Source organism: Quercus lobata, chromosome 1, assembly GCF_001633185.2.
Source record: "Quercus lobata isolate SW786 chromosome 1, ValleyOak3.0 Primary Assembly, whole genome shotgun sequence".
In the NCBI taxonomy this organism is placed as follows: domain Eukaryota; kingdom Viridiplantae; phylum Streptophyta; class Magnoliopsida; order Fagales; family Fagaceae; genus Quercus; species Quercus lobata.
This window is the reverse complement of record NC_044904.1, coordinates 32,365,679-32,372,087: the sequence shown is the minus strand read 5'-3', so window position 1 is coordinate 32,372,087 and position 6,409 is coordinate 32,365,679.

The following is a 6,409-nucleotide window of genomic DNA, read 5'->3' as shown; positions in this document are numbered from 1 at the left end:
CAGACCAATGCTAGAATTACCTCTTTCAAATCTAACCTTCCTTTGTTTACTCATTGAACAAGAGTTTCCACCATCTCTTCAGGTGACTCAGGACATATTAGCTAAGTTAGGTGCAATATCACTATCCCAAAAAAGTTCAAGCAATATTTAGAATCTCATATATAACATATTAACTAAGTTAGGTAGCACCTGCATGCAATAATAGCTTTTCAGTTTTAGTTTTTAGATGCCTATACTTTAGCACTAATAATTCAGTGCCAATACTTTTAATGGTAAATTTAAAGGGGTTGATTTAATGGTTCCAAATGCCTCATAATATCCATGAGATTATGTGTTCAAAACCTCTTGTCAGCATCTTGAAGCCACCTCTAAGGGATTTTTCCTCGTAATAACCTGATATGTATGGGATGGGGGACTGCACATGCTTGAATGAATAATCAAATACTCAAAGAGAACTAAATACCTTTGTTTGTTTAAAAAAAAAAAAGTACTTTTAATGGTAAATTTTCAGCTTTATCAAACAACACATGGTCAAATGGGAAAAAACATATATAAATGCCGTTTGAGAACTTATTAGTTGAAAAAATCAAAACAATGTATTTTGCCTAAAAAAGAAAAAAAAAATACAATTACATTGATGTTTCTAAAAAAAACCATGTAGTGGGTTTCAGTTAGCTCAACTAGTAAAGTTTCTAATAATTAAATAAGAGATCTAAGATTCAATTATCACCTACACTAGAAATCAATTGGTATCTTAGTCTAATGATAAAAGAGCTATCATCCAAAATGGCCCTATCATATTCCGTTAAATAAATAGTCTAGGATCATTTATACTATGTTTGGATAGAGGGATAAAATAGAATAGTAAAGGCCATAGGGGGTAGGGGTAGGAATTTATTTCTCCCTTGACTGGGTGTTTCCTACAAGGGGAATGGAAAGTGCTTGAATTTAATACCTCTCCCATTTTTTTTTTTTAACAAATAGAATAAAATTGAACCTATGATATTCACTCCATAAAAATTATTCGTTATCTTTGGACCAAAACACCAATTTTATTTTTAGTGTAATTGGGTTTGAATTTGATAGGGATAAATCCCAAGGCAAACGAATCCAATCTACAGAGTTAGTGATAAGTGATGGTATTGCCAAAAGAGAGGGTCTAAATGGCTTAACAGTCAAAGAACTGATAGAAGGAAATCATGTCTCGGACGGAAAGGCAGAAAGATGGTCGGACTCTTTGTAGTGGACAGATTCCAACTAGATGGACAGACATGAGGGAGACAGGTACAAAGCCATGTGGCACCTACAAGGCCTAAATCTTCTCCAAGGAACCTAATATTGAAATGTCTTGCATCTCACGTTCAATCATAATAAGAGGAATCCCTACAAGGAAAAAGTCCCACAATATATGAGCACTGAAGAGGATCTTCTCTACAAGGAAATATCTTCTCCATCAAGAAACAGAGGTCAGCTCTATGCCACTATAAAAACCCAAAATCCCTCACAAACCAAGGTACGCGTATTTTTTCCCAGCTCTGGTACTCTAAAGTTGTAGAAATTCTCTTTAACTTAACCTTTGGATGGTATTTGGCTAGTACCACACCAGTATTCTCTGTAAGATTTTCTTTGTTTCTATCTCGCGGGTTTTGTCTAGAGCACGTGAGGGTTGTGCAACTCACTGACGATTTTGGGATCATCAGAATCCATGTCTTTTATTCAACAATGAGACATTTTATCTGTTGAGCTAATTAAAATTACCAAAATCTATTTTTTTAGTTCCTCCAATGTGGGGATTTGGAGGGGAAGAGATTTAAGTTTAATAAATTTTATATACTTCCTAATTTGCCCTCAATATTTTCTTAAGCATAAGGTAAATCCATAAATGGTATAATAGTCAATTTTTTTATACACAATCATCTAATGTTCTTTCTCAAAAAAAAAAAAAAATCATCTAATGTTCTTCCAATCTTACAGGCATCTACTTTCAATGTTTCATTATACTTTCAATTATGAAGACATTCAAACAAAGAGAGGAGTATCTACTTTCCTTTCCTAGTCCTCTCCTCTCTTCTGTCTTCCACTACTCTTCCCTCTTGTCATTGTTTGTCTAAACTTTCAAATATAGTATTTGATTCATTTCTTCTTCTTTTTCTTCTTCTTCTTCTTCTTCTTCTTTTTTATGAATGATTCATTTCTTCTTATTATTTTTCTAAAAATAATAAAAATATATTTTGATACAAGATAGAATTTTACTCTAACCTAATCTAAGTATATATATGTGTGAAACTCTCTCCTGGAAACTTCAACCCCATCCCTTACCCCCCACACTCTACAAGCACTTATACTTGTGGAGTGACCATCGCACCAAGGATGTGCGGTGGTAAAAATAATAAAAATATATTGAATGAAATAACAAGTGTACTTTAAAAAGTATATGGCTTTTAACCATTGTACATAAATTAGCATTAAACAATGAGTCATACTAACGAGTGCCCTTAGAGCATTTGTTAACAATCCATTTTATATAAAATAAAAAAAAATTGTCAAAACATTAATTGTTTTTTTTCTTTTCTCATAAAAATTTTCTTTAAATGAATTCTTAACCAATACTCTAAAAACTCTCGTTAGCATTTCCCTTAAACAATAAACACACACAATTAAAACAAAATAAACAGCACATTTTTCTTCTTTCTCGTTTGTATGTGTTTATTTTTTTTAAAAAGAAAAACATATTTTTGACGTAAACAAAATCCGGAAACTTCTTTTAAAGATACTCCACATGTCAATATCTGTTAGATTAAGGCTATCCCAGCTAGAGTAAATTGAGTAATGAAATTATGGAACAGAACCTAACTTCGTGGCCTATAATATTCCTCCGACCTACGGCGTACAAATAAGACTCGCTCACAATCTGAAAGAAAAGTCAAAAGAAACTTGAGATAGATAGCTTGGCTTTTTCACAATTGGGATGAATCTGGACCGTTAACATATAAAGTCACAGGATCTCTAAGACGTCTGATCTCTGCCCAGCCTGTCCGAACCTCCTGTCCATGCAGATACACGTGGCCCACATGCGCTAATGCGTGGTGGTGGGTTAAGGAAAAGATAAAGACACTCATTTTGGTCTACCTGATAGTGATTTTTGCCTTGATTTTGAGGGGACATCAATCAGCTTTAGCTCGGCTGGGTTCCAAATTTCCAAAGCCGATTTCAACTAACTAGCTCAGAGCCTTTCGTTTACCTATGAGCCCTAGGCTGGGTCCCAGTATATATTTAATGAATAAAACATGGACTTATACTAAGTTACTATTTTAGGAATTTTTTTATATGAAAAGATAGGGAGTGATTAACTTTTATTGTCATATTTTTTAATTTTCTTATGTAGATGATTAATGTATACTTGAAACTATTAATGGTAAATAAAAAAATTAATTAAAAAAATAAACTTTTCATTTATATTTAAGGTAGTTCACAATTTTTTTATTTTTTTATTTTAAGAAATATTACGTCTGTAACATTTTCATAATACTTACACAACAAATCTTAGATGATAGTTTATTACTTGCTATTATTAATAGACAAGAAAATAGTTTTAGTAGTGTATTCAAATAAAAACTCCGTAATAACCTGTCATCTAGGATTTGTTGTGAATGTAGCACTTCTCTTTTATTTTTGAAACCAACTAATTTACTTTCTTAATTAAATCTATATATAGCAAAATAGGCTAAATTTTTTTGACCTAACTCGAACTCAAATAGTTTTGACCCAAATAAAAAAAGGGATTGGATCATGATCCAACTCATTTTTAAAAACTTTTTTTTATTGTAAAAAAAAGATATAGTTTTTTTTTTCTTTTTTTTTTAGCAAAGACGAGAGAAAAAATAAGATATAGTTAGTTTACTTGTTTGTTATGAGCTTTACACTGCACAACTTAAACTCAATTGACAAAATGTGATTTTTTTTCTTAAAAACATTGATTTCTTAAAACATTTTTTGGATGACACAAAAAAAAAAAACATGTATTTATATCTAATGTCATGCAAATACAATGGCCTCAAGAAAACAATTTAGACTTTTATTTAGCTACATGCAATAAGTAAAGATTAAGATATTCTTATTGCTTGAATGACACGATAAGTACGAATTTGTAGATATCAAAAGACAAAGCAGATACCAATATTATATGGTTGCAGTAAACTTAAAAAAGTATATTTTAAATTATAGATATGTGTGAAAAGTATTTATCAGTGTGAAAAGAGTAAAGACGAAGTATATCAATAAAATTGACATAAATTATAGATGCCTATTTTTTAACAGTTCATAGCCAAAATAAAAGATGATATTTTGTAAAGTGTATATTACTTAACAATAACATGATCTTAATAAAAGAAAACTATGTGTAAATAAGTAAACGATCAATTTTTTATTTATATTCCCAAATTGAAATAGAGTGTCAACCACAGTGCATCAAAAATTAAACACAACTGTTATATTATTTTTAAAAATATTAGATTATGAAATTAGTTTTCAAGAATTTAAATCTTTTATATGTTTTTATTCATTGTCAAATTAGCTATCCAATTGAACATTTGTAATTTTGTTTTATATATTAGAATGTTGATATTGTGTAGTAGTGAAACTTATGTGTTTGTTTTAATTATATTTTCAAAGGGTAGATTAGACTTTTTGTGTTTGTATTATTTTTTTAATTAGCAATGTTGAGATTTGTATAATTTTATAATTATTGAACAAGTATTAGTTTATTGGGTTTAGATCTTTCTTGATATGGGTGGTGAATTCAAAATAATACATTTCACACAAGTAATTTGCTATATGACTCACAAAGACGCAAATACATTCCTATAAAGGGGGGGGGGGGAAATAAATGTTATTATTTTTTTTAAAGAGTCATGTGGAAAATATAGGTTGACTTGCCTAACTTGACCCGATTTGCAATTCGATTTACTCGACTTCTTCTTGACCCGAACTTGACCCGCCCTTCCATATTGCCATGTCTAGTTAAATCTAATGAAATTTTTTGAAAAAATTATTAGTCTTACACTACAAAGAAAAGAAAAAGTTGAAAATTGCATTATTATTTTTCTTGAATTGTATTTGTAATCATTGTGATTATACTAAATTTAATTGAAAAAATGTATTGGATTGGGGGTATTTATTCATTTTTCAAATATAAATAATAAAATTTGTTGATTTTAAAGATAATGAAAAATCATAAATTACTTTAGATATAGAGAGGAAACATACTTTTTTCTAAAACTAATGTCAATGATAAGTCTCAACATTTTACAATAATTTCACAATAAAACACAAGCTATTAGTGGAAAGTAAAAACTTAATATAAGTGATGATTCAAGACCAAAGTCCTATTAGCCCAAAACCTAACTAGTGATAATTTGGTGCTTAAGTTTTGTTCCGAATTTCTTAAAAAAAAGAAAAAAAAAAAAAAAAAAAAAAAAAAAAAAGAGGGTTTTGTAGCAAAAATGTTTTTTTTTTTTTTTTTTTTTTGAAGGATCGTAGCAAAAATGTTGAACACGTAACATTATTAATTTTTAATAGGGTAATGGAGGTGGGTCCCACGAGACGAGAACTGCAGTTTGAATCACATGGCCGATGTGTAGGCAATGATCGTCCCCCAGACTAACTGTCCAATCCAGCGTGGCTAGGATCCGGTCTTGGAGTTGAGGACGAATCAGGGCCGTCTATTTGGGATCCAATCACGCCAGTGTAAAATTCCTTTTTTTTATTTTTTTATTTTTTATAATTTATCCACCCTCACATCTGTGGGTCTCGATACTGTGTTAGGGTCTATGCTGATGAAGATAAAGATGCGTGTGACCCGCCGAAATTGACAGCTCAGATGCCTCTAAAACGAAGTTTGGTGTTTACCGCAACGGCTTTTTCCCTAAACTATAAGAAACGACTCCGTCACAGGTGGGTCAGCTACATACTTTCCTATTTTGCTCACCACTTATAGTTTTATTGGATTTACACGTGAAATCGAGCATACATACAAAAAAAATTGTCTGCTTTATTATGATGATGAATTTTTTTTTTTTCAATTATATATTTCTCCATAAATTCCAATCCATATAATATAGCTGTGAAACACGAATTAGTGTTGGTTTGGATAGCGATTGCATTTTCTCACAGTTGGTGTTTGGCATTTTTGTGTGGATACTATGCATTGTTAATGGAATCTGTAAGTACAGATTTTAGTAAATTTTTTTTTTTAAATTGAGTTTCATGATATTATTTACACATTTAAAAATTATTTTGCTACAATATTTTCAGTTTTCAACAATAAACAGTATCTAAACAAATCCTTAGTAAACAATATAGCCAACTTTATTGACTTTCATCAAATTTCTTTGCAAGTTTCAATTGACTT